The sequence below is a fragment of the Thermobia domestica genome, chromosome 7 (assembly GCF_964235325.1).
Source record: "Thermobia domestica chromosome 7, izTheDome1.hap1.1, whole genome shotgun sequence".
In the NCBI taxonomy this organism is placed as follows: Eukaryota; Metazoa; Arthropoda; class Insecta; order Zygentoma; family Lepismatidae; genus Thermobia; species Thermobia domestica.
This window is the reverse complement of record NC_137460.1, coordinates 2,996,110-3,006,837: the sequence shown is the minus strand read 5'-3', so window position 1 is coordinate 3,006,837 and position 10,728 is coordinate 2,996,110.

The window sequence follows — 10,728 nt, the reverse complement described above, 5'->3', positions numbered from 1 at the left end:
TCTAGGTCGCATGGTCCATCAATGCATCATCGAAATTGATACAAGCCTGGACACGAAGAACAACGTTGAAACAAGCAGATGGACAGACGCTTCCTGATATTCTGTGGAACTCTTCTGTGATAGCTTCCCGTAATTCGACCAAATTGCAAACTCAGGAGGGCAAATCATATAGCCAGAATGGAAGGAAGCAGAAACGTTTTGAAACTTTTAACTGGAAGTGCAGTTGGAAAACGACCATTAGGAAGACCCAGGGGCAGATGGGAGGACACTATTAAGATGGATCTTGCAGAAATAGTAATACAAAGTAGAAACTGGATCCAGTTGGCTAAGGATAGAATTCAGTGCAGAGCTTTTTTGAACGCGATATTGAACCTCCGGGTTCCATAGGCCATAGAGTTGGTTAGTTAGTTAGTTCGACGAAATTGCGTACGTGATGTTATTATTTATTCTTGCGATTGTTAACACAGAGGGACTATTTTCTCTAAACTCGACTGCCATCTTGTGTCTCATTTCCGAGTAATTGTTTGTTGCAGAATACAAACTCACACACTGTTCCAGACACAACCATTTCGCCATTCTGTTTTTCATACATTAACGTTCTAGTGACCGCTATCTCCACTCCCAGGCTACACAGTGTTGCAAAATCGAAAGATTTTTGTCCAGAATTACAAATACTACAGTAAGTCAAATATGATATACATAATTGTGGGAAATCATGTATATACATATAGGCAGTTTGCTAAATAGGTTAGTGATATTGGGGGAATATAAAGATCTGAATGAGTATTAATTTAAAATGAGACAACGATGTGATCATCCTTCACACACACACACACACACACACACACACACACACACACACACACACACACAAACACACACAAACACACACACACACAATATAATTATCTGACCAAAAAATTGTTAAATTAACAAACTTAACAGTAAGATCTAACTTAGCTACATATTGCTTGAAAGAGCTGCATCTAACATTCTCCAGCGTGCTTGAGTATATGATTGATCTTATGTTGTATATGTACAATGTACGACATCTGCAAATCCATACATAAGTTTGCTATACACATTTAGTATAACGTCGTCATCCAAATTCACCTTCGATGGCTGAATGAACGGAAGGGTATGAGAATACGATTACATGTAACAAATATACGCACAATAAAATAGTTACATTGTACGACGGTGAAAAGAGGCGAAAAGAAGGTATATTTCAACTTAAAGATAATAGTAAAAATAAAAATATTGAGTGGGACTAATATATAAAGGTAACCAAGTATGTTCTGGCGCTTTTGGTTGAGGTCTGTGTTCAATTGCCCTCACATCTTGAGTTGGATGCAAATGGAGAGAAGGCGAAGGTCAATTGTTGGTGTAGGTATATCCAACATACTACCTGGTTGTGGCAGTTCAGTTACACCGTGAACTTGCATAAGGACAGAGTGACAATGGAACCTCCACAGAGTATCATAAGGTTGTGTACGCTGTACCAGTTCAAACTGGGGTCAAACGCCGCTGCAGCGGGGAGGAAGATATGCTAGGCCTTTCGTGAGGGTGTCGTGACTACGCAGACAGTTCAGTAGTGGTTTACCAATTTAAGGATGGGGATGAAACACTAGAAGACGTACATCGTGTCGGAAGACCAACACATGCACAAAATAAAGATCTTTAGGCAGCAATTGAGGCGAACAGTGGCCAGACATGTGAGGAACTGAGACAATTCAATGTGAATTGACTCCAGGCCAGAAAGCAGCGGAGCAGACAACTGTGTTTCTTTGCTGTCTCGTCTGAGAAAGGAACCATTTCTGGACAGGATGTTAACATGTGATGAGAAGTGGGTCTTGTACGAAGCTCCACGGCATCATTGGATAGCATCCCATGAGCCGGTTTCAAAACAGCCGAAACCAGTAATGCACCAGAAGAAAGTTCTCCTGTGTGTTTGGTGGACTGTTCGCGACATCGTACATCGGGAACTGCTACCAACTGGTTACAGCATCAATGCAACTGTATACTGTCAACACTTGAGCTGTGTTCAAGAAAAACTAAAAACTCTGGAGCCAGCATTTCTGAATTACAAAGGGGTCCTCCTGTTACAGGACAACGCTAAGTCCCACGTGGCTAGGATGACCCGATACACCATTCTACGCCTTGGATGGGAAACACTGTTGCATCCGCCATACTCTCCTTACATTGCACCGTCCAATTATCACCTGTTCTATTCCTTGGAGAAACCCCTTAAAGGAAGCCAGTTCAAATCCCTAGTAGAGGTGCAAAATGCACTTGATACCTTCTCCGCTTCATGGCCCACAGAGTTGTATCGCGATTAAATCCATCGCTTTCCAGAACGTTGACAGAATGTCGTCGATGCTGATGGGGACTATTTGTGATATTCCAGGTACATCTTAGGTAACATATCGATGTTTGAAGGTGTTGGGGGAAAAAGCGACAAAACTTTCTTGGTTACCTTAATACAAAGATTTTGTTCTCAAAAAAGTAACATTTTCTTGTAATTAGCAACACTGCTGAAAGCTTTATTTTCTGTTCTTACTTTTCCAAAGCTTTTCATTTCTTCTTTTTTTCTTCTAAACGTATTGTGTTCTTTTTCCTTATCCAACAAATTGACCAATGAAGAAACATTCTTGTAATTTTATTTGAGGTTTACTTTTCTTTTTCGTTTGGGTGTGACACTCGAGACGCATTTTATGAAAGAGCGTTTTCTTTATCTGTTCTTTATTGTCATTGTTTGACTGTCTTTGTTGTGAACTTTCTCCCTTATCATTGTTGACATTTTGGCGCATAAAAGTAATAGAGGACCATAAACACGTGTGTCTACGTGTAATTAAACTAAGCGTCCAAATGAGAGAAGACGATCAAATAACCTTCGCTCTTAAAAATTATATGGATTCATTTCGCTTCTAGACGTCACTTTCATACACAGAAAATTAAAAACAAAAAGAAGGAAAACTTTTCGGACAATATAATATAACACAAGGGCATACTACTAGGTATTAAAAAAAAAAAAAAAAAAAAAAAAAAAAAAAAAAAAAACCATTCGCCCTTTGGTTTGAAACACAGGTCCATAAGTTCGATTCCGGGTTGTTAGAAGTGGCGTCTAGCAGTTACGATCAGTGATGATGTGAGCTACAATATTCTACTTTTCAGTAGGTTCTGTGTTGACACCAGTCACGCCGTTGTCCGTGATTACGTCATTTTAGTGAATCATGTGTTTGTTTCTGGGCAATAACACCAGCCCATCATACCCATGGAGCTGTTATAGCGTGATTAAAAAATATCGGGATGAAATTGAACACCTCCCATGATCTGACCAATCGCCAGACCGGGAGCTCATGTGGTTCGGATTCCAAGTTAATCAGTAGGTCCAAGTCTCATATAGCCTTGCTGCTCAAAGGGACGCTAAACTAAAATCAACTCAAACTCAACTGAACATAAATTTTAGTTGGACATATGTGGTCCGTTTTAGAGATAAGAATCCAGCACAGATTTCTGCCTTCATCGTCTCTCACGAAATGATGTAATGTTCCTTCTTGCTACCATTCAAAGGCTCTATGATTTCTTTCCACACACCAGAGCTATTCTGAAGGCGAAAGAAGGTCTAACGCTATATTATATTATAGTAAAGTTATACTTTTTTCTAGAACTTACCATGGGATGGTGAGTCCTCAGGTTGCAGATCGAGGAAAAGGTCTCTAGATATAGAGGTTAACTGTGAATATATTGAATAAACAATTGCAGACCCTAGCTTGGTTGTTTGGCATAAGAATAGCAACTTCGTCCTGTAGAAGAGATACTTGTTCAGAAACACTCAGAGGAGCCTCGTACAAGAACTGTTAACTTTGTACAACCTCAACAAAGTAAAACCGACATGAGATTGGGAACATGGAATACAATATAAGAAGTCTTGTTAGAACAGATTCGTTAAATTCCGCAACAAGTAAGTCAAAGAAATACAGGATGGGCCTAGTAGGAGTTCAGGGAATTAGTTGGGACGGAAAGGGAACAGTGCATACCGGAAATCTTACGTTTAAAACATACCTAGTAGCAGTGCCGAATTTACGTATAAGCTAAACTAGCTATAGCTTAGAGCCCCGCTCTCTTGGAGGCCCCAAAATCTAAAGAAAAAACTGGATATGAATTTCCAAAGTATAAGAAAATTAAATAAATAACATAAATTTTATATATTTACATAGCAACAGTGCTTCCTGCTGTGTAGTCTACCTTGACGTAATTAATGAGTCCCCTTGTGCTAGTTTGCTTTTTAAATTATCTCTAGTTTCTTCCTTTCTGTATGTAGGGTGCCTATGTTCATCTGGACACATAAAGAGCCTCATTATCTTCATCAGCTTACTTCTCCACTAAACTTAAATCCCACTCTGCCTATAGGCTCCACAAAAATTCGTTTCTCTGGAATTTCTCGTAAAGTACGCATGAAAATTTATCTTCAGGCTACTTATATTATTCAGCTCACTGTGCTCCATGGATTGATAAGACTTTTCTTTGAACATTTCTTTCTTCTGTTATAATTATGCTGCTAATAATATTGAAGTATTTTAAAATCAAAATATTTATTTTGTACTTAGTATCCCTATTTTTCTATGGAATACGCCACTGAAATCTCACAATGGCCTGTAATGATTTTCTTACGATTTCGAAGATTTTTTTCTTTTTCATATTGTTTTTAATACTTTAAACGATCATATAAAACAGCTGTTGTGTCCATTAAATTGGTTGCGTCATGGAACAAATGTATCACTTTGATTTCGACGTTTTCTCCTCTCTCTCTCTCTCTCTCTCATGCCTCTTTCTTCGCTGGAATGACCTAAGTGTTTCATCACAGCGAAAGAATGCCGACTCATCTCAACATGAATATAATAAAACCTGCCACCATTCATTCCGCTGCGTTCCCTCATAGAGGGCTAAACTATGGACACAGCTTTCGAACGAGCTATAACCCTGGATTAGTTGTAATGGCATTTTTGTGACTCATGCAACGAACACGGTGTTAGAATAGCGACTTCATTGTGTGTATCAGCATTTTTGGGGTTCACGCGTCGCCACTGCTAGAACCGCGGAAGAAGAGGAGGCCGCAAAATCCATGAAGAACCATCTTTTGGTATCGCACATCTGTGACACATAGCTTTACAAGCAGGGAACGCTTTAGTGGCGTATTTTGGAATTAAGGAATTTTTCTATTTAGGTTGTGCCATCCCCCATGGTCAAAACCTTTAATATATATTCAAGGCAGTAACAATCACTCATCCTGTTTCTCCCCTCCCAACTCCTAACGCCTAAGCCATTAAAATAGTGACGTCACGTACTTACAACCCCGCCTTCTCCCCAATCTAATCTAATCTTTCCCTTTCTTTTAAATCCTTTGGATCATCCAAACATCCTTCTCCACACCGCAAAGATAATCCGTACGCATGTAATCTAGTGTAGCAATCCCTAAAATTAATTTTAATATTTTTCTCTAAGAAAATAGGTGTAAGATTTCTTGATAGTCATAATTATCTATTAAGTTCAGTTTAAGGTCTCACGATTATATACTTTAGACTAAAGAAGACGCTTCGATAAGAGTAGTAGTAATGGCGAAATGATAATGTTGGAAACCAGGGCCGGATTAGGGGAGGGGCTTAGGGGGGCTGTAGCCCCGGGCCTCTATATGGATAGGGGTCTGCACTCTGATCAAAATTTCAGCTGACTGTCTAAAAAGAATCATACAAGATACAATCATTATCATAAAACAAAATATACCAAAAATATGAAATATAGTCCTTTAACATTCCTACTGTACTTTCACAAAAATGTATTAGGTGAAGTCAGCAGGGGAGAAATCCAAATTAACCCAAGAAAATATTGTTCACTTTAATGCCACATTATCAAGATCAGGGTTTCTCAACCTGGGGCTCGCGATGATAAGCGGAAGAGATAAATATAATTATAATCTAATACCGGAAAAATATTTCTAAATATTATTTTGAATTTTGTTCTCATAGGCATATTCTTTATTTATAAACTTACTGTTAAGAATAACAACAACAAAAAAAAAAAAAGTCTACTAAACATTTTCAACAGATGCAGAGTTGTTTAAAATCAATTGAAATGAAAGAGGTACGATATTAAACTAATGAGAACTGCATATTGAAAGACCAGAAAAATACAAAAATGAGATGAAATGAAATCTTTGAGTTTTACGTCCCACGGTTATGCCGGTTAGGCTAAAGGAGACGGTGATGATGAGTAATGAATGAAATGGGGGAATGAAGAAAGTGGGAGGAAACGGGAGAACCCCAAGAAAACCCACGCACACGTTGTTTGTCTACCACAAAGTTCACTTGGCGGGGGCTGGGATCGAACCCGGGATCCCAAGCACCAGAGGTGAACGCTCTACGACTGAGCCACCGCGGCCCCCAGAAAAATACAAATGCAACGAAACTTGCATATTGAAATACAATTAAAATTGAAAGCTAGTGAGATACCAGAGCATGGTGTTATTTCATTAGTTCGGCACTGTCCGGTTCAATCTTCGTGACGCACATTATCAGGTCATTTCAAATACTCAATAACTTTCTTAATGAATTAGAAATCACTTTATTTTTTATCATACGGTCCAAAATTAAAGGAGTTACGAAGTTTTAAAATTTTCAAACGGCCTCCATTTTGAAACAGTATGACGGATCGGATTCAATATTTGTAATATGAATGAACTGACCAAATTTGGTTTAAATCCATTCGCTTTTAAGGGAGTTACTGTATCCACTATATACAAGAAATGGGTTCTACTATTATAGAAGTAGGTGGATATCGTGAGATCTCCGCGATATGTTTATTAAAAATTCCACACAACTTATTACAAGCTACGAATTATAAGGAAGTTGTTGGCAAGAGAATGTGATAAAATGGGGGCCGTGATAGGAAGTAGGTTGAGAACCACTGGTATAGATCAAATGAAGGACCCGTTCCACCAGAATGTTGCCGTTAGTGTAGCTCTCAAGACGAAACGAGATCATCTCGAAAGTTTGGTTGAAGTCTCCTCTTTTGTCGATTCTCGAAGAATTGCTTCTAATCTCGTCTCGATTAAAAAAAAAAAAAAAAACAACCTTACTGTCTACATTTTGTAAATGTATATACCAAGTTTATGCTCTGAGTTTTTCTCGACTTCATCTAGAAATTTTCAAAAGCTTTACACATCACAAAGATCTACGAAGAACATTTAAATATAGTGTAACTATATTTAATAAAATATTTATTATTGGAGTATATTGAGTAATAGATTATGTATCTTTTTTTCTTTAGAGGTCCCCGGTTCGATCCCCGGCCATGTAACTTTGTGATGGACTACAGCGCGTCCGTGTGTTTCCTTGAAGTACCCCTGCTTCGTCCCATATTGCCACTCAACCACTTCTTCCATTATTATTCACTTGCCTTAATCACTTTTGAACGCGTGAATTGGGAATTGTTGTTGGGAGTCCTAACGAAGATAGGGTTGGAATGGAAAGATAGAAGATTCATAAGAAACTTATACATGAACCAACAAGTAAGTGTTAGGATAGGGGAAGCACTGACGGAAGAGAGTGCAATTGGAAGGGGAGTTCGAGAAGGATGCTGCCTCTCGACAACACTATTTAATGTCTATCTAGAAGATATAGTGAAAAAGAGCCTACATGATGATGATGGAATTTCGGTAGGAGGTAGAATGATTAGATGCATAAGATTTGCAGACGATATGGCGCTTATTGCAGAATCTGAAAAGAAAATCAATAAAATATTAGAAAAAATGAGAAAGGGCTTTGAAGAATATGGGATGAAAATAAATGTTAGAAAGACAAAAGCCATGGTGATTGGAACGAAGGGGTCTGTGTCAAATATAAAAGTAGGAGGAGAGAAAATAGAACAAGTGAATAGTTTTCGATATCTGGGTAGTATTCTTAGTAATAACATGAAGTGCGAACGTGAAATAAAAGCAAGGATAGGAATGGAGAAAGAAGCCTTTAGGAGGAAGAAAAGTCTGTTTTGTGGGACCTTGAAGAAAGAGTTGAGAAAAAAAAATCATAAAATGCTTCGTGTGGAGTGTTGTACTGTATGGGGCGGAAACGTGGACATTACGTAAAGGTGATGAAAATCGACTGGAAGCCTTCGAAATGTGGGTGTGGAGAAGAATGGAAAGAATTAGATGGGTCGAGCGGAAAACGAATGAAAAAGTGTTAGAAATGGTGGGTGAGAAAAGAACACTTTTAGATATTATTAGGAAGAGGAAGAGAAACTGGTTGGGACATTGCCTAAGAAGAGAGTGTATCATGAGGGACATCCTAGAGGGTATGGTGTCGGGAAAGAGAGGAAGGGGGCGAAGGAGACTACAATTAATTGATGATATAAAAACAGAAAGATCATACGCGAAGACGAAGAAGTTAGCGGACGGTCGTGGAGCATGGAAGCTTCTCAGCTGCAGCAAGTGACCTGCTAATAAAGGTAGAATACCTATGATGATGATGATTAATCATTCGTCTCCCTTAGCGTAAAGGGGAAAAACGTGGGACGTTAAACTTAAATATTCCTTTTCATTTCATTTTTCTTTTCTGTTGCATACATGCATAAATGCTCTTCATTTTGTTCGTAATATTACTTTATCCATTTACAGTCTTTATGCTACACTGATCAGTTGAATTAGAGACAGCAGAATAGTTGCAGAAACCGCCCTAAAGAGGCTCCACCAGTGCATGAGAATGAAACGCATCGCGCGAGTACTGTTGCCTCTCGGTATCCGTCTCAATGCAGTGTGTGATGGGCAAGACGAAGGACCTGAGTGCATTTGTCCGTGGCCAAATCGTAAGGACCAGGCGACTGGGTGGCTCAATTTCGGAAGTGGCTGCAGCACTCGAATTTTCAAAGGCAACTGTTTTAAGTATTATTTGGCTTCCAACAAACCTGCACCACATGGGCAAACTGCTGCTGTCAGGGACATGTCAACGACGAAGGTAGGCGCCGACTGGCCTGCATCGTAACAGCTCATATACGAGCTACAGTGCATCAAATCACGGAGAGGTTCAATGCAGGATAAAAACGTCGTGTTAGCAGCCACACAATCTACAACCAACTACTCGCCATGGGGTACAGAAGCCATCGGCGCACGCGAGTACCCCTTCTAACAGCACAGCACAGGAAACAACATCTAGCAATGGCAAAGGAACACAGCCACTGAACCATGGAAATACGGAAAAAAGATGACTAGACAGAAAAGTCACGTTTCAGTTTGGTACATACTGATGGACGGGTACGGGTGCGTCGCCAATCGCACGAGGCAATGGATCCATCGTGCCAGTGCAGGTCGGTGGTGAGGGTATTCTTATCTGAAGCATGTTTACGTCGACTAAAATGGGTCCTGTAACACGTGCGGCACAGTCCCTCACAGGTGAATGCTACCACGCTACCACGATATTCTGGATAACCATATGTTATTTGCTCGGTTGCAACATCCGGATTTGTGACCTCATCTTTTAGCAGGACAATGTGTTGGCCCATCGATCCAGGAGAGCATCGCTCTAGGAGATGAAAACACCTCTAATCTGGCAACACTTCCCTGGCCATTACAACTACCGGACCTCAATCACATCGACCCCTCTGGGACGCTATGGAACAACGCCTTCAGGCTGTGGATTCTCTTCCGACCAATCTGCGGGTTCTGTGGGAGACTTTCCAGCAGATATGGATTGAGATGCCACAATAACACTTCAGGCGCCTTCTGAAGTCCATTCCGCGGCGGGTAGCCGCCGTTATAGGATTGAAAGGTGAAGCTACACGGTATTAGGTAGGTGCCTCTAATTGAACTGACGATCAGTGTATCGATCATGGAACACTAAAATAATGTTTGAGATCTGAGACTTTCTGAACTAGTGTATATATTTAAATTCGAGAAGGGATGAGAAACTTCTCTAGTCTAGTGGTCAACACTAGTTCAGAAAGTCTCAGATCTCAAACACTATTTTAGTGTTCCATGATCGATACACTGATCGTCAGTTCAATTAGAGGCACCTACTTAATACCGTGTAGCTTCACCTTTCGATCCTATAACGGTTCCAAGTATATATATATATATATATATATATATATATATATATATAGATAGATAGATAGATAGATAGATAGATAGATAGATAGATAGATAGAGTTCACGTACTGATTCTCATCTTTTGGGCAACCCTGTGAACTATCCATCAGTTTCAATCTTCTTCTTCCTTTTCTATTTTGTCTTCTATCATGTTTCTGACAAGATAGATATAGTGAATTATATGTTACCATCGAAAGGCAAAAGGCCGTATCTAGTGATCACTACTTTTTTCTAGCTACTCGTAAAAGCCGCAAATAGAAGTACGATAATCTGCTACGTATAAAACATTGTGAATATTATAGAGATATGGCTTTGTGCTTTTGTCAATCAATACACCATGGTCAGTCATATGATTTGCCCATTGTTAATAACTTTATTTCGACAGAACAACAACTAGAGGATATTTATTCTTTTATTGCAGTTTACCAAATCAATTTGTTAATATATTTTTCTAAGATTTTATTTTACTTAGTGCAAAGAGAAGAATTACTGTACCGTTTTCTAAATTTCGAATACTGTTTAGCAGGGGCGGATCCAGGAAGGGGCGATCGGGGCGGTCGCTTCCCCCCCCCAGAAGAGGAAATTTTCTTATT